At 36.5% G+C, this 24,862-nt stretch overlaps 1 long non-coding RNA gene across 16 annotated transcripts in view; it reads left to right on the forward strand.

Moving 5' to 3' along the window:
- LOC106112545 (uncharacterized) overlaps positions 1-24,862 on the forward strand; it is a 189,664-nt gene that overhangs the window by 7,305 nt on the left and 157,497 nt on the right. For 6 of the 16 annotated variants that reach the window (XR_008746211.1, XR_008746213.1, XR_008746219.1 and 3 more), the window contains 2 exons: positions 5,341-5,437; positions 7,825-10,026. This is a non-coding gene — a long non-coding RNA (uncharacterized LOC106112545). Of the gene's footprint in view, positions 1-3,833; positions 3,984-5,340; positions 5,438-7,824; positions 10,027-24,862 lie in introns of all 16 variants that reach the window. The other 10 variants (XR_008746225.1, XR_008746217.1, XR_008746221.1 and 7 more) reach the window with 10 other exon arrangements.

The following is a 24,862-nucleotide window of genomic DNA, read 5'->3' on the forward strand; positions in this document are numbered from 1 at the left end:
TAGATTTTTAGATCAATCTTTTGTGAGTGATAAATTTTTAGTAAGTGGATGCTGTCAGTTAATAGCATATTGTAGTTCGTAACCCTTCAGAGATTCAGGTCGATTAAATGTCCAGTAAACAAGCAATAATTATAACTATATCAACAGAGGACTCCAATAATAACAAACAACTCTGATTTATCTACTGCTTAACTATAAAATTGGTTTCACATTGGGTAAAAATGTTGTCAAGAGATGCAAGATAGAAACTATAACTGAACACTAGGGAACGCATAACAAAACCAAGCCCCTGAAAGCTGCTGATTTAAAAAAAATTAAGTAAATAAGCCACCCAGTGAGCTATGGTGGCCTGTCTGGTTTTCCTGCATTTGTATGTGCACACATTTGAGAATGAAAGAAAACAACTACATGTACGTGAAAGGTTAATGAGGTAAAACATTCATTTTCTTCATGAAAGTGTTTCCTTTCTGTGATTTCTCATTTCTGGCAGCTGCGTAAGTCCCAGTAAGCAGATGCTGTGTTCCATTCTGTCCCTGTTGCTACTTCTTTGTGTGTTTTGGCTGTGTGTAGTTTGTCTTCTTTCCCAGAGGAAGGCCTGCTGTTTGATACACCTGTTAACCACACTAAACAGGTGGCAAGCCTTATGGGCTTTTTCACCTGCAGGCTTTTGTTCCCCTGCCCCCCCTCCCCCCGAATCCATTTGAGTTACCTCTTTGGAAAAGTCATAGTTTCAGTTCCGATGTAAATTATTTAAGGCACTGGAATTTCAGTTGCTCAGAATTATACTGCATACTAGTGGATAATATGAAATTCGAAGATACAATAAATCTTGATTATGATTATAATTACAATTACAGTAACCATATAAAAATATAAAACTATTGCTGATATAAAGGCCATGAAAAGCCTCCACACTAGAATGTTGAGTGCTCTTATTTTAATTGCTTGTGGATAGGACCACTAACTAATGCATCACTCATAGCTCTAGTAATTTTTAGAAGTTAGCTGAGTCCCAGTAGTGGCCTGGAAGTGGGCTGAACATGTTTCTGAGTGCATAATCTGTATAATTAATTGCTTTTTGAGTGTTTTTTAGTGATCTTTAGCTGGTACATAGTTCTAATGCTTGGTAATAAGATGTGACAGGAAGAAAGTGGGAAGATGTAATTAGCAGTCTTCATGTAAGAATAAAGACCAGTAATGGGGGGCGGGGGGAGCAAAACAAAACCAAAACCCCACCAAACTACTATTTCTAGTTTATCTAGGTTTTTTCATAGTATACAGCACTTTACACTGAGGATTTGTTGAAAATCTTGTGTTCTGGTAGCCTACCTGTCTTGCTAAAGAGAAACATTGTTGAATGCTTTCTTGACTCCGCATAACAGAGAAATCATCAGGGCTTCCCTTGTTAACCTTCACTTTAGTAGACACGATAATGAAAGGCCTTCAGAGAAGGATAAAGTAAGGTTTTGATAAAAACTGTCAGACCAGAAATAAACCCATAAAAAACCTGATTGAGGAATCTTGAGTTTAAAATTGGTGCTAATGTACCTGCGGAATTTAAGGTTTTGGTCTTATTCTGAAGTTCATGCTGATTTGAGAATAAGGTGGTCTGTCAGATCACACACACTCCTATATAAAAACTGTCAGCAAGACATTATTCTCTAATATGTCTTGATTTAAAATTATAATAATATTTTTATATTTATTTCTGTATTAAAGGATCAAAAGTATTGAAGAGTTGTCTTCTGTGTATATTAAGCCAGTGTATTTTCTTTTATTGAAACTATTTGAGTATCAATAACTTCTTGAAATGTTATGTATTTTGCATATATGTATGCTAAAACTTTTTGCAGTTTGAGGGGGAAATAAAACCTTGTGTATCTTTTGACATAAACTGATTTACATTTGAGGTTATAGTTCTTGGAACAGACATAGATTCTCCCAAGTTCCAAAACCAGGCCATGTAGCATGAACTATCTGAACATATTCAGCCAGGTAAGGAGTCCAGGATATACTGGAGTAACTCCGTGTATTTAAATATAGATATGCTTTCTAAATTAATGTCAGGTGAGGCTGTATGCTATAATGCCAAAGATTTTTATAACGGAAAGCATTCAGTCATTATTCGAATCTGTTAAGTAGTTTTAACATGATGTTTAGGATCAGGTCCATGCAAATAAGTTTGATGAATAGTTGAAACCAAATAATGAAAATGATTGATAAAAGCCTGAATTAGAGCATGTGGTAATCATACACTGTTAAGAGGTAGGCAAGTTGAGTATAGAGGCAGGCAAGTTTGAATTTGAAATAAACAGAATTAATTGCAATGAAAAGTGCAATAGCCACTAATTGAAAAATGGAAACCTCATCAGTTAACTGAAAATTGCTTCCTGAAATTAAAAAAGAAGTGGTAAGTACTTATGACGCATTTACAACATCTTTTTCTATATTCATAAACAGATGTCTTTGAACACCTTGCCCTGCTACACAGTGTTGGGGGTAACTAACATTTAAAATGTTCATTCCTGAATAAAAATTGTCAAAATCTATATCCATCAAAATTAGTCTTTGAAGGTCTTGCTTAGAAAGAGACTACCCTAAGTAAAGCTACATGTGAATTTCTGTAGTTAATTTACTACTGTTTAGTTGTTTTCTTAGAACTACTTGTTTCAAAGTTGTCACCCATGATGAATAAATTCCTAACATCTCAGGTTTTTTAAACACAGAATGAGTCATGCTAACCTATTTAAGTAGGCTATTGCAGAAATGAATTAATATGATAATATGACCTTGTGAAATTATTACTGTTCGTGTACTAAATGTTCTTATTTATTACCCGTAACATTTAATTGTGGTTTTAATAAATTCCATATAAACACATTTACTTTAGAATCAATCCACAACTACATTATGCAGTTACCAGAATAAATTCCTTATTGCTGATTCTTAGCATAGGAAGATTTGTGTGGCTGATACCTAGCTGATGATAAACAACTTTGCCTTCATCAGTTAGTGTTCTTAATGAACTTCTTTATTGCTGTTCTGGTCCCTGTTAGTAGACTGCAGCGTCTACTGCACTGTATGTCTCTGAATCACAGAAAATACAGGACCTTACTAAAACTCAAGGATTTTGTTTTGTTTAAAGCAGGATTTCTTGGTCTAGTTTAAAACCAAAATCAAACACAAACAAAAAAACGCCACAGCATAATACAAGCCATCACTGGAAGCTTGTAGCTTTTTCTTTTTCTCCATTTCCTGCTCCCCTTTGTTTGTGTACTAACTGGTAGCTCTTTTTCTGGAGGCCCCTATGTCACTCTGGTTGTTCACGCCTTTGTTTCTCTGCATAAATGTGTGATGTATAGATAGTGCTTATGTGGACGTCAGCATTTCCAAACCTTGCATGTGTTGCATTGCTAAGCAACTTTTAGCAACACTTATCTCTCGTCCTTATGCCATCTGGAAAAGAGGATTAGACAAGGAAATGTGCCAGGGAGAGACAAAGACACATCTAAGAAAGAGGTGGCTTAATTACTTAAGAGAATGAGTGACATTAATAGTAGGCAATCATCAAAATTGATTGAAGGCAAGTACAATGCCTTTACAGGTAGTGATAATGAACCACTGAGAAAGGTTGCATATTTTATATCCTCTGTCCTTTTTCCTTCCTTGGAGGAAGTAACACACAGCTGAATCCTATTGCATGTTTACGTACAACAGTGCAAGATGAAGGCCTTAATGATTTCAGTACATAATTTAGATACAATTCCAATTACGGTGAATTTTTTCCAGTTATGTACATTCAGGAGCATTACTAGCTGACTACTATTTTAAAGGTCTTTTCCACTAGGCAGACAAGATTGTGAAAATGCCAGTGGAGCCTGAAGCTTGTGTACATTAGTTACCGAGAACAATGCTACAATTGGGATAACTGCCAAAGATAGCATCCTGTGCCTTAAAGTGATGGAAGGAATAGACCAACACAGGTAGTATCAGAAGCCTGTTTCCAAAGAACGGCCTGTCTTCGCTTTTATCTTCTAGCTTGCATCTGTAATTGCTAAAGGTGTAAACAAAGTGCGAGAACTTCAGCTGCTAAATCCACCTGGAGTTTCAACTGGGTTTACACATATTTTAGAATTATAGTAGCACTTCATTTGGTACCTCTGCTGTTATCACACAAAAAGCCAGATACCCAACTTAACGGAAGAATTATCACTTTAGATTTGAAATATTCTTATTCTCTAGTTCCTTAAGTACTCTTAATATTGACAGAATGTTGTCTAGTACCTAAACAGGATTTAATATGGTGTAAAACAAGTGGTGTTTGTTGCTGAGTTATTTTACTTCCCATACCTGGACTTGTGACTATACTTTGACCATTGTCTGGTCATTTTCTTACCAGTTTCAACTCTAAACTTTTTCAATACAATGGGAAGAATTCAGACTTAACTTTCAGTGCCAGCTCTGTGCGTCAAGATGCTCTTTTACATGTATCTTGGAATAAATGTGCATACTGCTATATACAATACTGTACTTTCTTGCGTCTGAAACTAAAACCAGTGTTCCCGATTGTGACCTTCCCAGTCCTGCCAGGAAATACTATGAAATGTCTGACAAATTTTCCTGTCCTCTAATACAGGACCACAAAGAGGTCTATCAACTTAGCTATTGGTTAACGTTAGTAAAATTCTGGCTGTGAACTAGTGATCTCAAGATTATGCTATATTGAGTAGGAAAGGGTACACTAGAAAAACTGCATGTTCATCATGACGTAATACTAAATTGCGTGATTACGTGTGCAAGTTTAACATAGCCAGGAACTTTAATTGGTTCATACCAAAGCTTCTGTGGTATTTGGCTTTGCAGCCTTAGGAATCTTTGAACTTTTATGTAAAGGGTATCTCTTGGGTGAAATGCAGTCCAGATTTAAATAACAAGCTTTTTGGAATTGAGTTTGGTACACTATTTCACTTTTCACAATCTTTAAAAAGCAAAATAATGTGTGATTCTGTATGTGACAAAGCAGTTATTCATTCTTGCCATGTAATTTAATGCGGTGTAATATATGAACTGAAAGACCTCACATAATAGTATCCCACAGTAACAAACCTTGGGCAAGAAATGTTTGATTCTCCCCCCTTTCCTCTTTAGAGGAATGCCACATAATCCTCGGTTGTTGTGTGGTCTCCTATTCAACTTTTCACACAAATGTTGGAAGGGTATTTATAAAAAGCCTTGAGGACCACCCACTTTGCTATTGAAAATTGGCTGAAATAATCCCTTCTTTATAATTTAGCTGTGGTGTTGTCGAAATTTAAAATCCGTGTGTATTTCTGTTTAAAGGGGCAGTGGAGAAATGACGTATTCAATGAACGGGGTGCTATAGTTAATTGTTCTGGTGACATCTGTGATGGACTGTGGATCAATGGCTACCCTGCTGGTACGTACATTCATTATGCTCTCCAGTTATTAACAAGTCTTTGACATAATGCTTTGCTTGTCCCTCTTTTGATTAATATGATCTGACTGTAATGTTTAGCATCCTCTGAGTACTCAGTTTTCCTAGAATGCATAGTTCTATGGAGTGAGGGGGATAGCTATTTGACTGAGACCTCTCCTGAAGGGAGAGAGCTGTTCATTCAAATTAAATGCAGAACTACAGTGAGGTATTGAATGTTCTTGTAATGGATTTTTATTCTTGCGATGAGGGAGAGTTTGGGGGGTTTAATAATGTGGATTTTTAATTTTAAAGTGAAAGTATTTTTGAATTAAAATGTTGGAAAGAGAGCAAAAGAAACAAACTGTGTGTGCATGCACGGTATGCGTGCATATAAGAGAGTAATCCCAGTTAGTTTAAATCATGTCATTAGAAATAGTAAAGAATTGCTCAGCAGGTTATAATTTGTTAAGCACAGAGCAGAAATGCATCCCATCATAATGCAAAGATATAGACCTAGTGGCTTAATAGAAAGCTTTTCTAATCCAATTGACTTCTGCATGAGGGGACTGTTTACACAGAGCATAGTAATTCCAGCTTGAGTGCAGCTGGTCAAGAGATGCTCTTGAGTAAATTTTTGCAGTGCCTCACTCAGATATGAATGTATCGCCTCAAAGGAAATTATCCAAAAAACTTGAAATATAGCATATATGGATGTACTTTTGGTGTCAAGCAGCAAAGCATATGGAATGGAACTCAGAAGAACAGATCTGTGCAGCAGCCCATCTTAAGAATAGTTGCTTGTCAGAATCTCTGCTGTAGGCTGTTAACATTCAAAAAATGAAATATTTCATAAAAAAATCGGAATAATATAATTCACCTGACTGATTTATTTCTATCTTTAGTATTAGGCATACTTGTAACACTAGGTCAGATTTTCTGAATCCAGAATGAAAATGTTTATTTTTACAAGAGTTTCCTGTAAAGGAGTAAGTTTTTGTAGGTTTCATAAGTCTCACAGTAAAGTGCTTCTTTAATCCAGTCAAAGTTGATAGTAATCAAAATTCATAGCTGTGTTCAAACCCTATAAAATGTTGTGATGGTCTGTTTCATGATTAGTTAGCAGATGTTAACTTTAACAGGCCTTTTTTTCTGGCACTGTAAGCTGAACAATAACGAATTGAATAGGTCTTGAAGAAATCGCTACACAATCATGGAAGTATTCTCTTCAGATTACTATAAGGATATATTTGAAGAGAGGAAATTTGTTCCACTCCTGTTCATTGGGTGCTTAGAAGACTTAATTTTCCCTTTTCTCAGCAGTGCAATCATTTACATTTTGTATTAAAGAAAGCATGATATTCCTGTTTATTGCTAAAACTTAATTGTGTTTTATATCTTTCTAAAATGCATTTTTGTTGAAGTCAAGGTTACTCACAGAACTTCAGTTTAAAGTAAATGTCTAGATAAGTATTTCAGGCAGAACGATAGCTTGGCTTTTATGAAGAAACAGCCTTCATTAAAAGGAATGAATATAGATCTTCTTTCTGTCCTTCTGGGAAGACAGGTTCAAGTTAATGTCATGATTGTCCAAGCCAAGTACAAATGATGTTGTCTGCTCTGTCTTTGTGAGACATTTACCTTCACAAAGATCAGAGACTCTGGATGTCTTGGGCAGTGTTTTAACTGTACGTTTTTTGCTGGTTTTCTGTTGGAATTTTGCAATAAATTTATCTGCTGAAGCGTCAATGATTTTTATCTATATAACCAAACTGTGTAGTTGAGCTGCATTTGTATTACTATACCTTGAACAGATGATTGCTGCTGATTTTAGAGTAGCTATGTAAGGAGAGAGTCAAGATCATAATTATTTCCTTCCCTTTCTCCTGTTCCCTGGGGAAAAAAAAAAAAAAAAGAGAGAATAATTTTTACAGGTGTTTAATGCCAGAACCTGTGTTCTGAGTCCGTTCTTAAATAAGCAGCATAAAGATAAAATTATGAGAAAAAAAGATTTATTCTTCATGGGTTTTTCACTCTGAATAATATTTTGACTGAAGTAACTTTTAATGCTGTATTAGGTTTACGTGGCAAGGTTTTGGTAATTGGGGAGCTGCTTGGGTGGCCCCTGTCAGAAGAGGCCAGGAGCTGCCCTGTGCTGGACACAGCTGGTTCCAGCTGGCTCTGCAGCAGACCCACTGCTGGCCAAAGCTATGCCCATCAGCAAAGCTTTTAAAAAAACATTTAAGAAAGGATAAAACACCGCACAACAGTGAGAAGCTGGTGTGTGTGTGTGTATGTAGAAACAATCCTGTGGAGACTGAGGTGAGTGAAAGAGGAGCGGGGAGGAGGAGGAGGTTCACCAGGTGTTGAAACAGATATTTCTCTTGCAGCTTATGGAAGCTTTGGAAGAAGCCATGGTGGAGCAGGTGTTTGTGTGCAGCTCGTGAAGAGGACCACATCAGAACAGACATTTATGCTGCAGCCCATGGAAAGCCCAGGCAGAAGCAGGTGCTCCCGACAGGAGCTGTGCCTTGTGGAGGACCAGTACTGGAGCAGGGGAAAAATGTGAGGAGGAAGGAGCAGGAGAGAGGGACTGTTATGGACTGACTGCAACCCCTCCATTCTTCCTCCCTCTGCATCACTCAGGGGGAAGGTAGAGGAATTGAGAATGAAGGAGTGAGGCTGAGGCTGGGGAAAAAGAGCATAAGATGAGGGAGAAAGATACTGTTTTCATTTATCTTATATTCTCACTTTCCAGGCCTATCTTAATTTGCAATAAATAATTTTCCCTGAGGCCCATGGTAGTAATCAGTAAACAGTCTCCCTGTCTTAATCTTGATCCATGAACCATTTCATCTTACTTTCTTCCCACTGTCCTGTTGAGGAGAGGGAGCTAGAGTGTAGTTGGGTAGGCATCTGGCAGCCAGCCATGGTCAACCCACCACAAATGCTATGAAAGGTTAAGAAATAAAGCAGCAATGGATCATTCCATTCAATCAATTCTGATTTGATTGAGATTTTCTTTCAGCTGAGTCATAACTTTAATATTTCTTCTTAATTTAACCCTTAATTGTGGTCATCAGCCATTTACTTTCCTGCATTTAATGCTGCTGCCCAAAGCGGAGAGTTCTGTTCCCTTTTTGAGTAAAAGTACAGTAAGAGTGTTTTATACTGTGACTTAAATCTTTAGCTGAACTTGTAGCATTGCGACACAGTAACAGTAAAAGGTGGTGAATATATAGTTGTGACATGCTAACTATTTATTTATTGTTCTTTTGATGATCAGCTGTGAGTAGTCATGGTGTGGAGATCTGGGCTAGCATCAGAAACCACCAAATCCCATGAAATTCTGCTACTGACTTAGTTGAGGTAATTGAAGAAACAGAGGAAAACAGTTAACTCCCACGTACGTAGTGTGGGGAAGAGCCAATTTCATTATGTATTTCCCTTGATTAATATGTATATGGAGTAATCTAAAACTGTGTAGTTAGTTTGCCAGCTACGTAAATTACAGCAAATGTGCAAGTACTATACCCTAAAAAGAGTAACAAATACCTTTTTTAGATGCTGAGGTGTTTTTGTGGTAGTCAAATACACTTTTATAATGTAATAGTCAGCCTTTAAGAGTGCCAGTTGTTCACTGCCATTCCCTGCCTCCAGCTGGTGGCTTCTGACTATTCAAGGAAAGATTCTCTAATCAAGGAAATACACCAAACTCTGTCTTCAAAAATAGGACCATAAAAATCATCCTTCTAAATACAGATTTGCAGTCCTAAATTAATAATTGATTTCTGAAATTTTGATCAATCCACTGAAGTCTTTGGAAACTGCTGAATGTGTTAGTACGTCTAAGAAACCAAGAACCTTTAAATCTCACTGAAATTTGTTTCAAAAAATCTCACCCAATATTTGGGTTCTCAATCTATTTTTATAGCAATGATTTTTTTCTTTTTTTCCCTGTCAAGAATAATACCTGATGTTGGATTTGTAAATACTCAACAAAAATTATTTGAGGTACAGTACCAGATGAAATAGAATCTACAGGGAAATATTTATTTGAAGCTGTACAACTCGATTCTTTTTTTATTAGGGAAGTCACTGCTTTAAGTTTGTGCAGCCTTTGACAGAACTTGGAAAACACAAGGAGCAACTAAATGAATTACACATCCCTATTTGTCAGCTGTATCTCCAGTTTGATGAAATCTAATAGACTTAAGTTGTTGGAGAGGTAGTTCTCAATATTATGTATAATGTGTGTTTTCTGCTTTATACCCAGCTGTAAATTGAATATATTGAGTACCTAATGGCTGTCATGGTAAATTTATTCTTATATTTGGACTTAATTAAGATTTAAAAACCTATCAGCACAAACAAACAAAAATGTCCACACTATTTTCTTTCACTGGATTTGAGTGTATAAGCTATCTTTTGACATACATTGCATCTGGAAACTGGGAACTGAAATGTGCTGTTTCTGTCGTTAGCAATTCTGGATTTGCACTGGCTGATTTACCAATCCCTAAGGGAGATAGAGCCAGAATCTGGATTTGACACCCTATATGGAGCAGGAGATGCTTTGAGCAGCCAGCATGGTAAGTAAAGATAATGGATTAGTTGACTGCTCAGCTTTTTAGTTAACTCAAAAATGAAAAAGTATCCTTGCGTAGCAGTAAAATAACTTGAGTGTATAAGAAACTGCCTTAGCAATGCAAACAAGCAGTTCTTAACGGATTCTTTCTTAGCACAGTGCCAAATTTCTCACAATAAATAGAAACAAAATAATTTTGTGACATCGATTCCATTTTAGAAGAGAAGTTATCTCTTGCTGGATTTCTTTTCAATTATTTTAATCAGGCAAAACATACTGGTGTGCAATAAGATCAACAGAGTTCAAGTAATAACTTCTAGTCTTAATTAATTTACCAAGAATGAAATAGGGCCCAAAATTTTAATCTGTAGTCCATATATATGGATATATAATATCCATATTATATCCTTCAGTAATGTTCAGAAATACTGTGGTACTTCACATACTTGTAGTAACTGCTTTGACTGCATGTGAAACTGGTCCCATAAATACCACAGTTGCAGTATCTTCAGTTGTGGGAGTGCTAGTTTCAGGAAAAATCAGAAATATCCAGCCACGTAGGCTTTTACGTCCATGCAAGAGCCATTGTACGTTGATGTAAAATACTCAAGTATATGATGTGGACAGAAATTTGTGACGCTTTCCTGACTTAATAGTCTCCTGTTTCCTGTTGTGTCTGATTTGTAGTTCTTGGTGAATGAACAGCCAGCAAGTTTTAACGTGCGTGAATTACTTGGATGCTGGAGTAACAAGTTCTGGTACTGCCAGTCCAAGCAGCAAGAGGTTAAGGGTCAAAAAAAGTACTTCAGAAACACTCAAGACCTGATTTGACTTTTGTTTCTATTTGGCTTATTATATTCTATCTAAAGGTGGTAAATTTGAGTTTTGTTTGTTTATGTTGCAATATTTGAAACATTGGAATTGACAAAGCCTTACTCTGTATCCATAACACTAGCAGATCTAACGCTTTCTCTTGATCCCCTCATTGCAACGAAGAAGTTTTAAGAAAAAAACACAAAATACTCCTGGCCATGTAATAAAATCACACGTGTCTGTGACTGATTTGACTGTTCAAATTTGATGCTTCTGAGGAGGCTCTTCGTTGACCACTTGGTAGTTTGGACTACTTTGTAAAATTCGTGAAAAACAAGCAGTTGCTTTTGCAATCCATGTGCAAATCCTGTGTGTGACTCATGCAGTTTAATCAATTAGAAACAAAATATCTTGTGACTCTCTGGATGGGGTACCATATGTTGCAACAGAAAAAGAACACTTTGGAGGAGGCAGTTGAGATGGCGTTGCAGAGAAAACGTAGATGTGTTTTGCTTTAAATATTAGGGCTTCAAAACAAAACCCAGTAATTCTTTAACAGTTCACTGAGCTAAAGATAGTTTTGGGGATTCAAGGCATCCTGTAATTACAGGCAGTCAACCTAGTTTTCTAGTCTTACAGTGTCCCTACTTGGGTATGCATGTTTGTGTGCGTGTGGACGTGTACTTGTGCTAGTTGATTCATTTTGCTGTGCCCTTTAGGAGGACAGTATAATATATGTACAAATGATTGCTTTATTTTCCACCATTTCAAAACGTTCCTGTGTCCTGTAAAAAGATGGAACAACAAAGTGACCGTGCAACAGTAAGAGGTACGTTCATCCTAGCCATCCCTGTCTCCCGCTCCCACCCTTATTTTGGTTTACACTGGCATGCATAATTTGCAAAAGATTACTAGTTCACGCAGTTCTATTTTGTCCTTTTTTCAGTTGTTTTGTAGGCTCACCAAAAAAATGAAAAATTTAACACCTAAAAATATGAAAGGTATCCCAAATTTGCCAATATTAAACAAATACATCCTCTCCTTTCAGATGGCTTATTCCAAGGACATTTCATTACCAGATCTTGGGGTCACACATAAAAAATAATACTCTTCCTTTTGTGGGACAGTGGAACAGAGGACTGGCTGTAGAGTTCTTGCACGGTATTTCCAGATGTCATCCTTCCACAAAAATCCTAATCCAGATCAGGCAGATGCTTCATTCCTGTTGCGCTTTGTAAGTGAGAAGAGTAGTAGTAGTATTACTCTATATTCTCTACTAAGGCAATGGAGATAAATTTCTGTGTGTTTTTAAACTTGAAATCTTTCATACAATTATATATTTAAGTAATCAGCCTTCTATTAAAGGGAGAAGGATTATAAACTGAGATGCTTTTGATCACATATGAGGTCAGAGGAAGCAAATGTGCACCTTTGGGACTTGGTATTTTTCATATTTTTTGACTTATTCACAGGTCAAGTTTGCCCAAAACAACGTGCCTGTTTGTGGAGGTGGGTTAATGTGACCATTCCTTCAGCAGGACTTCATGGCCTACAGAATTCCAGTCTTATTCTTGCATATCCCTTAACTACAAATGCTTTCTGTACTTCGGGTTCAGTGATTAGACAACATCAGCTGCAGCAGAGTATGAGGACCCCACTACTCTATTGTCTGAATTGTATTTAAGAGTACAGTGGTTTCATGCTGCTGGGATTTTGAAGAATTAGGCTTTTATTTTTGAATTTTTACATTGAGTTTCTAAGGGCTGTGTTGAGGTCGTGTCCAGAGTGATTTCTTTATAAGATAGCATTGTTTTTCTGAGTGTTCATGGCAGACAAATAGCGGGACTTTTCAGAGTTAACTAATGATCATTGATTTCAGTGAATGAGTTGTGTGTTTGGTCAGGGACATTGGAATAATTGGGACTGAAAGGCGAACTAGATGAAGTGAGGCAGGGGGGGTAGAAAGAGTGGGGAAAGATGCCTAGCAGACTAGAAGAAAGGCGGGAAGAAAGAAAAGGGGGGGGGGAAGACGGAAACTAAGAACACTTGATGAGCTATTGAAAGATTCTCTTCTTTGGCCATTGCTCTACTAACTTCTCTTCTGATTCTTCTTATCTCTGCTTTTGGAGAGAAATGTTGTCTAACTCGGTATCTTAGGAATAACTTCTGCTGATGGGTAAATGAGGAGATCTTTGAGGCTTTTGTGCATCTCTGCCTATAGTATGGATATAATCATGCACTGGTGGAGAGTTATCCAGTCTTTATTCAGTATGGATGAACTGTCAGTGAAAGAGTTCCAAGACATTTTGTTGTTAAGTAATAATGTATGTGTAGCCATTGTTTAAATGTGGATGTTATTCCATATTTGAATACATGATAAGGTCCACGCCCATAAAAGGTGAATTACATGTAATTTGACTGGAAAGCCTCTTTAGTTGCTGTTTAGTAGCATACTTCTCATGCTTACAAATTAATTCCTAGTAGTCCCATGGTATTGGCCCAGCAAGTAAGCTTAGTATCAATGCAGCTCTTTGGGGTTTTTGTTTTGTTTTTTACTACTAGTGATGTATTTTTACAACATTTTTTGTTGTGGTATTTATTATTTTCCAAGACTCTTTTTAGAAAAGAGAATAATGACTACTTATAAGTAGGGTTAGATATATATACTAAATGGACTCAGAGTAGCAATGTTATCTTGGTTATTTCAGTTTGCTACACTAAAGCAATGCGTGCATGTTGAAGAATGTTCTCCATATCCTTGAAGTTATTACAAGACATCACAGTGTAATAAAGAAATTTCTAGGCACTGATATCAGTGACATAATGTTGCTAGTTGTCCAGATTGTTGTAATCCCTCTGTTTTACATTTGCTTTGTATCGTCACATTTCTGCTGCATCAGCTAAAGTATTTTTCATATTTCTGGATTGAAGAAATTTATTATGCTACATGTCTTAAATTTAGGGGAATTTACAAGACTGAGTAACAAGCTTTCAATTGAAACCAGGGCTAGGAGTGTAGGAAGCTTTTGTATTAAGCCATCCCAAATGTATTGCTGGTTTGTTGTTTAGAAGATTGGAGCTGTAAAATGTTCAAGTTTTGGCTCCTATTGTTTTTAGGTCACAAGTACTTAGCCTTAAGTATTCTGACATCTAATTCAAGCTTGTCACTATTTGATACTTTTTCTTCCTTCACCCACTAGCTCCACTGTGTTCCACTAAAAGTGTATCCAATAATAAACTTTCAAAAAAATATCACAGTGGATGAATGGATTGCTGCCTTATTTTACCATTGTAAGTATTCAACTGATAACTTTGGATTTTAATAAGGAGCAAAACACTCTTAGGTGAAGTAGTAACTGATAATTGTAGTTGGTCATGTAAGCAGAAAGATCCAGTTCAGGTAGACTTACATTAAAATTACTGGCTAAGCAGTATACAAGACAAAGAAGACTAGATATCCGAGACCGGAGCTCACGGAATTGTAGGCAGTTTGTTTAATAAAAAAAAGTAATCAAGAACAGCTACTCTTCACATCATCATGACATAGCTCTGAGCTAACAAAAAGTTGACTGTATGTCTAAATTTAATCACATAATAAATGCTATAATGGATTAAAATGGTGTATGTAACTAAATAGTCTGAGGGGAAAAAATATTTTTTGACGCTCCATGTCTAAAATGTTTTGTTTATAATAGTACTGAAGTTTTCTTTATGGCCTTGATGATTCAGGAGAATACCTATTAATCTGTAACAGAAATAACTTGAGCATAAATATTTTGGGATTGTCCTTTTATTGGCAGTGCTCAATTTGATTAATTGGAGTTTTAGATTCATCAGTAGCGAGAAGGTTTATGTGATGAGAAAGTTTATCATTTACAGGAATTTATACATTGCAACTTCAAAAAAGGGGAGGGTAAACATGATGATTTATCTTTGGAGCATGCAGGAGGGCCAAGCCAAACCTGCATCTTTTCATATTTAGTTGGACATGTTATAATGTAAGGATTCAGAGTTTTATACCTGCTAAAGCAGGGTGCCTGGGAAGAATGTCCTGTTTTCTCCTCGCTATTTCTTAATGCAAGAAGCTCTTTTTAGACTATTTGACAAAAGTGAATGTGTAACTTAATTCAGGAACAACATCAGATGACACACAGGCTGTCATATGTTAGTTAAAAAAATAATTGTTACCATAACAACTGACTCACTACTTGTATTTCCAAGAGAGAGTATCTTAAAAGAAAATGTAATAGGTCAGTCACATGCATGTGACTAGTGTTTTTGGTGATAAAAGCATGAACTATTTTTTCATGGGTGGCAAGAATGATTTGGCTTGGGTTTGTTTTTTTTCTTCTTCCTCAAGTAAGGAAGATCATGTTTCTTAGATGTTCATGTCTCGGACTGGAAACAGCAGTGAGTAAGTATGTTTAAAAACAAAAGAAAAATTGCCAGCCATGAATACTCAAATTTCTAATCATATTGGGGAATACTCTGTTTGGACAGCTGACCAGACAGAATCTATATTAAACAATACAATAACAACGCTATTGTGTGCCATTATGGTGTTGGGTTTTTTTTGTAGACTTAGTGATGTGAGTTTTTTTAAACTTGAAGACTCAGAACAGTCTATATTTTGATTCATTGTTGAGGACCTGATTCCACTCGTGTTTGAAGTCAGTAGGAATTTTACCTTTGACATTTGTGTTTGCATGATCAAGCCTTAACATGATTCATTTTGTATTTTGTGTCAGCTTCTCTGAGCTAACTTCAAAGCCCGGTTCCCCATCCATGTTTCCTACTTCTCTGCTGAAGCCCTCAGTGCTAAAACTCTTGACATCATCAATAGAGGTAGCCTGAGGATCATCAAATACTTCTTTGAAGACTTGTTAGTAATTTCCACTACAGACAAATATTCTGCTGAAAAAAAGGTTTTGACTCTACCTCCTCTTTCCTGCAGGCAGTGATAAAGAATTTCTGCAAAATCAGATTATTTTTAATCTGGCATTTTGTATGTTCTCCTGAGTGGGGGCAAAGGGAAACTGCAGCTATAATTAGGTTTCTCCTATATTTTATTATTTAGTTTTACTCTTATTTGGCCTGTGTTTCAGCTAGCAGTTTCTGCTGCTTTTAAGTAATAGATATTTATTGTAATTTTGATAATTTTATCTGGAATTTTATGTGAACACATCACTCTAGTGATTACCATATTTCAAAAGTAAAGAAGCCTGACTTCACATATGACATGGGAAAAGTAATATTAGATTTTTGTACTCATACAAGTTAGTCATCTAAGGAGAAATAATTTTTCATTAGTAACAATATATAAATTTAGCATCTTGAACTGTCTACAGTAACTGTATTTTCTTAACAGTTTCTATTTAGCTGTCTTAAAGCCTGAAAAGACATTTATTTGTGTTTAGTAATGAGAACCTGTTAGAGCCCACAGTTGGGCATTTCTTTGATGTACGTGCAGCCTTTCCAGAGAATGACTGCTTCCCATTTATTTCTCAGCGCCATAAGGCAGTTGCTTGAAAGAACAAATTAGTCTTAGTGTATGTGAGTTCTGTGAATTTAAACGTACACGTTAATTCCCCTGAGACAAGCGTCAGGACAAGAGACCCAATATAATTACATAGCCAGAGCACACTGTCTCATGGTTGTTTGTGGTATCTCAAGAGATCTCTGTTGTACTTGATGGAACAAATGTGGTTATATAGTACTTCACTGTTAGTCTCATGAGATTTTGAAGTATTGCTAGTAACAGAATTGCAGCATCCGCTTTTTCCACCACAGTTCCTTAAAGTGACACTGTTTAGGTTTGTAAGTCCACAGATTGAGCAATCTTAATATTTTAAAAGTAATAGGGGAAGTCTGCATTCTAAATATCTACGTGCATTTTAAATCTACTGCTCAAATAATAATGAAAAGATTATTTTAAAGGATCTAAAAGAAAGATGTTGACTGTTTCTTCAGCTGCCTCTTTAGCAGCTGGAATAAAATGTTAATAATGCTCATCCCAGGTCTTTGTTGCATTGCCATGGTTTTATATGAACATTTTAAAAAAATATAAATTGGTATCAGAAGCACCGTTATAGGTACCTACAGAAATTGCTGTGTTTATTTTGAGTCTATTTGCTGTATATGCACAGTAATCTTTACAAATTTGAAGGATCCTTTACGTAAGAACAGCATGTACACATTTTTTAAAAAGTAATATTAGAAGGGAAAAGTTAGAGCATGTTTGACAAGAACAGGTATGAGGGTCCACTGACTTTGCTGCTGTATGTACATACAACTGTATGTAATCAGAGACTAGAACCAAGTTTCACGAGCCCCATACAGGTGTCTCTAATATCATCCCTTTCTTTTATGTATTGAGGATGTTTTGTAGCTTTTATTTGCTCTCTTTTCTCACTTCTCATGGACCTCTCCCTCTGCTGGAAGAACGTGTCATTTCCAGATGTTAAAACAATTATTGTGTATGTCCCTTAAAGTAGGAATAGATATAAAAACTATCACCACGACCCATTGTTATTTTTTGTCTATGAGGAGGAAAAAGACCAGTGAGTGAACCTGCTTTATTGACAGGTGACCTAACAGGTGATGAAAGGGAACAAAAAATACTGGGAACTTGAGTTGACCAACCTTGGGGAAAAAATCAGTTAAAAACAAACCCATGGTCACCTAAACTTTTTTTTTTTATAAACCCATGTGAAACTTTAGAGTAATAATTTTGTCAAGGTTCCATAATTCCAAGATTTCAGTAAGTCATGTGAATGTGGGTTCATAAAATCTGATCTCAAAGACTGTCATCTGGCATGCAGGTACGTTTCTGTTGCTGTTTCAGTGCAACAGGGTGAGCTCTTTCACTGAATGTTAGATACACAGTCACAAAAGAGTGTCATTTGTGTTGTAGATTTTAGTTTTTTCTTGCTGGACCATCTTTACAATTTTTGCTGGACTGTGCCTCCTGCAGCATTTTCCAGTATTGAACAGAGTTCGCTGTGCAAGGATTGTATGTTTTTGAGGAATGAGTTACATTGCAGTCAAGCTCAGATGTATTGACTTCTCAATCTTGGTTTAGCAAAGCCTTTCATAAACCATCTAAGATGTTTTAAAGGCAATAAGATCTAAGCATATTTTTACACATTCTGCATCTGGTAGCTTGTGCATGAAGAACCAGTGCACGCAGTAGTTGAGGCATTCTGCATGAATACAGGAAGCTCAGGGTTCAGTGTAAGTTAACCTTTGCTGTAACACCTGAAGCTACTCTGATCACTATGGAGTACCTTAATTATTTCTGTCTCTAACCATTTTTTCCATTGGTGGTAATGTCTGGATAATGACAGCTCGGGCACTGAGAGAGTTAGCACTTCTTTGCATTGCATGGTTCACCCTTACCCTCACACCTCCTCCCCAATCCCGCCCACTTTTCCATAACAATTTTGCGGTTCTCATCTGTGGTTTTTGTAATCTTAATATTAATGAAAATATTCATTAAAATAAATATGCTATAATATTAGGAAATCTTTGGGGGAAGGAAGAGAAGTCCCGTTTGTACTAGAATGTGTATAAATGTTGGTAACTTGGCTCACCTTTTAGACAAATGTTAGTATACTGGCAGCCTTACAGAAATATATATAAAAAGAAGTAATTATGAAAAATAGCTTACAGTACTGTTTTGAAATAGTAGCTAAATCAGTTTGTTAGATTCCTCTCTATAATCTCTAGTACATCTATAATCTCATTTCACAACAACAGGGCAACAAAGTGATGATTAACATGTTTGCTGATTTTGCAATTAGAAACCTTGGGCTAGTCCTAAACATGCTGATTCTATTAGGCTTGTAAGGAGTGCTGGAGATGTTGCACTAATTGTGCTAAAAGGGGTCCCAGCATGTGTCAAGCACATCCACGTTAACTCAATTTAATAAGGCATCGCTTTGGAGTTAAAATCTAACTGTACAAGTCTCTTACCGGCTTTGCTTTACTGCAACTTCTATAGCGTATGATATGTCTCCCAGGTAATTATGTTATATTGAGAGTTGTTAGTTATTTTTTTAAAAAAGATAAATTATTGAGTGGGAAAAGGAATTAAACTTCCATGTCAAAGTTCTTACTTTGTCAACAAAACCCACAAAGGACAACCTAAATAAAATTTTAGACTTACCAGGTTTTTATTTTTACTTGAAGATGCTTCTTGCTGATGTCTGTATTTCTATGTTCTCATAAAATACAACATTTTGTTTTAGTACTTTTAATGATCAGGATTTCTTTGCTTTCATCTGTTCTGCTTGTATATCCAGTCTAAATGAAACAAAGCTTTGGTCCCAAGCATTATGAAAAATATATATTTAAAAAAAAAAATAAAAAATTGTCCCCTGGTAGCTACACAGAAGTAGAAGCCACTTCTGAAAATATAGATGTGATGTAGTGATGACCTTTTAAGAAAACTGTCATTAGAGTTCAGTCGAGTCCAGAAACTTCTAGCATACTTTATTTTGACCACTCTAAATATTTACCTCTCTAAATCATGCAATAAAATAATTCCAGATTTTGAATTTGACCATATAGAAGGACCATTCTGAGCCCTAGTAAAAGTGATGTTCATTTCAGTTATAAGCTTAAGAAAATGTAAAAACAAACAAAAAAATTAATATAAAATGCTTTCCTTTCTTTGGGGCTTTGTTTTGTTTTGTTTTGAACTTTCAGATTGGCTGCTCGGCATTTTGCTTAAAAGACAAGCCAAGCTCACACATATGGAAGATTGCCAGATACTCTAAACCCTATTTTGGTTAAATTACAGTACCCAGATTTTGGTAACAAAGCACATTGATTTTATATTCAAAAAGATTTTTATATTTAGTCTGTTAACCTTTTGTAATTCCCACCCACAGCTTTAAACTGTAGAACATTTTTATGCTAATTGTTGTCAGTAGGGTATCTGCCATGGCCCCTTGGTAATTTAAATCCATTGAATTGTAATGCAGGTGCCGATAATTGCAGAACTGTTATTGTCTGACTGGCTGCTGCATATATGTCTCAAACAATTCTTTTCAAAGTGGATATGAGAACACTTTTAAAAAAAATCCCATATTTGAAGATCACCTTACATCATATTTACAATGAAAAAAAAAAAAGGGAAGAATTTTTCCTCTCATTTCTAAGACAGTTTTGCCTACTTGCAGTTTTAAAACCAGTCTTCACTGTGGCAGATTTTAAGGTTCAACAGCTATTCTGTAGTTTTTAGAATGTCGGGTTTTAAAATGTCTGTTAGTCTCTTTTGCTTTGGATGTTTGTAGGAATTTTTGTCTTGTAGTTTCTGAAAGTATGGTTCTTTGGTGGAACGTCTTAATCCAGTGAATATGACTTGGGAGTGGGAGGAAAAAAGGGTTAGTGTTCTGAGCCCAGATCATCTGAGTGATACTGGACAGATTACTTCCTTCTAGTCTTGCTTTTCTCAGTATGAAATAATGACACTGCTTTACCTTTAAACATCTCAAAAAATTGCATCTAATCTGAACTGTTATAGCCAACAAAAATCTGTCCTGTAATCTTAATGAGCATGTGTGAATGTGTTTTCTATCCGTAAGAAAACTTAATATTCTTTATTTTAGTAAGATCTTCATTATATTCCTCATAAGATCTACGTAGTGCAGAGTTAATGATTATGCAATAGCACTTTGTTTGGAATACACAATATGCTAAAGTGCTGCCTGGGAAAATATTTTAAATACAGAGTAGTCATTACTCTTATTAAATGATTATAATTTTAGTGGGTTTGATGAACCCTCCCTCTGAGTGAAGTCTTTGTTTCCACAGAATGCTTTAATATGGATGAGAGTCATTCTCACGAGAAAAAAATCTTTGGTTGACTGAAGTTACTATACAGAGAAAGAAGGTAAATTTAGGGTAAAAAATAGAAGCTTTTTGTAGTCTTCACTCTAAGATGTTTTGGATTATTTTTTTTTAATTAAAAACATTTGAATTCAATATTAATGTCCAAAGATCAAATTAAAAAGGTGTTCTAACAGTTTAAAGGCGGTGACCAGTAGTAGTGAACAGTCATTGCTGGAAGCTGGAGTTGCAGTTCCTGACGGGAGCAAGGCTTTCACAGCAGAACGGGTTTCAGGATTCAGGATGGGCTGGCTGGTTTTGTCTCCCCTGTTGCTTGCTGTACAAGTTTGGTGGAGTTGTTGTTCTGTAGCTGTTGCAGCACCTAGTTGTGGTAATTGAGTAACTCCAGTGGGTCTGCATTAAGGTTGTCCTGGTTTCAGCTGGGATAGAGTTAATTTTCTTAGCAGTTAGTGCAGTGCTGTGTTTTGACTCTGACATGAGAACAATGTTGATAGGACACTGATGTTTTTGGTTGTTGCTGTGTGGTGTTTATACTAAGTCAAGGACTTTTTGGTTTCTTGGGCCCTGCCAGTGAGAGGGCTGGGGGGGCACAGGACACTGGGAGGGGACACAGCCAGGACAGGTGACCCGAACTAGCCAAAGGGCTATTCCATACCGTATGGCGTCATGCTGACTATATAAACTGGGGGAAGAAGAAGGAAGGGGGGGACTTTTGGCATTATGGCGTTTGTCTTCCTGAGTAACCGTTACGTGACGCAGCCCTGCTCTCCTGGGGATGGCTGAACACCTGCCTGGCCATGGGAAGCGGTGAATGAATCCCTTGCTTTGCTTTGCTTGCGTGCGCAGCTTTTGCTTTACCTATTAAATTGTTCTTATCTCAACCCTTGAGTTTTATATTCCTTCCCGACTCTCCTCCCGTCTCTCTGGGTGAGGCGGAGTGAGCGAGCGGCTGTGTGGTGCTTGGCTGCCGGCCAGGGTTAAACCATGACAAGGTAGAGAACGCAAGATTCACTCCTGCATCCTCATGCCTCTTTATTTGTCTGGACCTAGTTATTGAAGTTCTAGGCATCTGGACACTTTCTTTTTGCTTCACCCTGAAATAGTTAGTTTGCCTTATTTTGAAGCAAAATGAATTAATGTTGCAAATACAAGAAAAAAATTTCTGTGGAGGTTAGATTGCCTACAGTGTAATACTTCACATATCTTAGTGAATATTCAGATTTAATTGGCTAAAAACTTCAGCAGTGAATAGCTAAATTGGAGTAGGGCTTCTGCTCTGCCTGGGAGTTAGTGCTCCTGCTGGGGAACAGTCCATTTAATTTTTTTCAGGTCCTGTTGAACATATATATAATAAATCTCTTCTTAAATGATTAAACTAAATTTGTCTGATGGTCTTTTGATCTGGAGAGGTTTTTGTACTTCTGGTGGATAGATTTATCTTTATCTCAGTTACATGAGAAAGATAGTAGTATGAGCCTGTTGGGATAAATGAGTGCAGCTTTTATTCATATAAACATACATTCTAACTCATGGTACTTTAAATCCCTTATGCATGTTGTCTGTGCATGAAAACTTAAAGGCATCCATTAGAAACATAATTTTGTGGAATAAACCCTAACTGGAGCTATATACTTAGAATTATTGTTGACTCAGCCACCCCGGTTCAGAATTTTTTTTATCTATAATTCAATTATACTGGTGCTAGTAACAGTTCTTTTTTAATTGCTTCTCTTAAGTGTTAACAATGCATGAGGATGCGGAATAAGTCCTTTACCCTGTGGCAGGGCAACTTGGGCGCAACAGTGTAAACTAAGAAAAATACAGAACCCTTAGCTCTTAAATGCTTTGGGGTTTGTCAAATTAACCTAAAACCTTGCTCTGACATACTGTTGGGGTTTTTGATAATTGAAGTTAGCTTTGCAAGATACTAACGGAACAGAATTTTCTCAGTTAAGAGTTGATTTCAGTCTCAGTGTCTTTGTGGTTTCATGTTTTTCAACCAGCAGTGAAAGCAAACTATTTGTTAGATATGTTGTCTGTGTTTTACATTAGGGAAGTTTGGGGCTTGCTATTGGAAATGTGAAATGTGTTTTCCTTATGGAAACTAGTGGTCTAGCTGTGTGTGGTTTATTTTATTATAGGTAATTTGAACACCATTTTCTAACATTGGCTGTATTTTTAAAGCAGCACTAAGAGATAAATTCACCTCATAATTGTTTTACAGTGTGTGTGTGTTTAAAAAATGGGGGTTTGATATAATAGAATACCTGTTTTGGAATGTCAGTAGCTTCCCAGACAGGATTTATGATGGAAAAGAATGAAACTATTTAAGTGGTATCAACAGGCAACTGTACTGTGTTATAGCGCTACCTTTGCAGTTTACACCTGATGGAGTCCTTTCAAATGACGCAAATGGACACTGATTTAGCCACTAGATGTGCCAGCTGTAACTTTATTCTGCTGGCATCGTATTAGGTTGGTAGAAAGTGTTGTTTAGAAATAGGCTTGTCAATCTGAAGGTTGCACTAACACTTAGTCACCGAGTTTCAAACAGTTACCAGTCCCAAAGGTAATCTCCAGCTGAACTGAGACTGGGATTTTGTCATTTCAAAACGCTGGCAAAGCATAGTATTCTTTTTAAAAAAGTTTTAACCCAATTGACAACAAGCTCTCCTGTGTTAGCAGCCAGGTGTAACCACAGATGTTGTTTAACTTTAGTTTAGGAAGGAATATTTTTGTAAAATACAAAAATGAACATATATTTATGTAATTGGCGATAATGACATAATTATATTACTGCATATGTTGCTATGTAGTTTTTAGCATAAGACCTATTGAAATGTAGCCCTAAGGAAAGATAAATTTTGAAACTGAATTAGGAGACCTAAAATATGACAAGTTGATACTTGCTGCTGTTGTAAGGAGAAAGAAATAAATTATTTGCTTAATTCTAACAGTCGTGATGTTTGCTGTGTAAATCCTTTCAGCATTCCTCAGTTTTACTGTGTTTTGCCTGTTTGCTGAGTATTGATAAATGGAATTTGGCAGCAGAGCTAAACTACTTCTTTGAAAGTGTCTGGCAATACATGTATTCCCAGTGACCAACAGAGGACATATCTTAGAGAAAAGTATACATATCAAAGCGATGTGACTATATCTACTTTTGTGTAATGCTCATGTGGTGTCTGACAGTCTAAGCTGAAGTTTGGATAGAAGTTAGGATACAGTCTAAGCTGTATCCTACTTCATGCTGCTTCACCTCGAAAGGTCCAAAGTAGGTCATACAGGGTGCTGAGAACTCTGTTGTCCTGTAGTAGAAAGTGAAGGTGGCTGTCAACTTTTCTTGTCATATCACACAGAGAAGACAGTGTTGTTTGGTTGTTCTTAGGTGTTGATAATCCTGTAATGCGGTTTAATAATCTTTCATGGGTTTAACCTTTTATTTTATAGCAATGATTAGTTCCATAGCAACAGTTGATTCCATTTGCAGTCATAGTACTTAGCTTCATAAAATCCAGCCTGGATTTGTAATGTTAATAATAATGGCTAGGCACCAATATTTGTGTCATGGAGATACAGATTCCCAAATACTACTTCTTGTATTACTCTTATGTTGATTCCTACTGTGTACCAGATTCAAGAGGTTTGCCAGCAAAACCCATTTTGCAAGGAAATTCAGTTGGCACCAGAACTCTGTATGGGAAACGGACAGAAACATCAGAACACTAAGGCAGCAGAAAAAAACATTAAGTGTTGAATAGTCTTTTGGAATAGAAAGTACTGGTAACTGGCTGAGGTTACAGTACAGAACGTACAGACCTGTCTCAAAACAAGTATTAAATAGGAGAATGTCTGTTAATAGGGACACTCACAAAACAGACACTTGACCGATGTTGGTTACATTGCTTAGAATGCTGGGGAAGAATTTTTTTGTTACTGCAGCAGTGATTGTGGTGTAAGGTCCCATAGAGAATGAACTAGAAGGGAAATTTCAGTAGGATGTTCTTTCATACTTTAATGAGTCTGCAGGTGGAACAAACAGTGCTTTTCTTTCAGAATGCTTTTTGAAGAGCACTGAGCAAAGGCAAACCTGCCCTTTAGAAACAGCCCACTGTTAATGATACAGAATAGGGAGGGAAAAAATTCCACATTGGCTGCTCTCTTTTGCCATA

The sequence above is a fragment of the Falco peregrinus genome, chromosome 3 (assembly GCF_023634155.1).
Source record: "Falco peregrinus isolate bFalPer1 chromosome 3, bFalPer1.pri, whole genome shotgun sequence".
In the NCBI taxonomy this organism is placed as follows: Eukaryota; Metazoa; Chordata; class Aves; order Falconiformes; family Falconidae; genus Falco; species Falco peregrinus.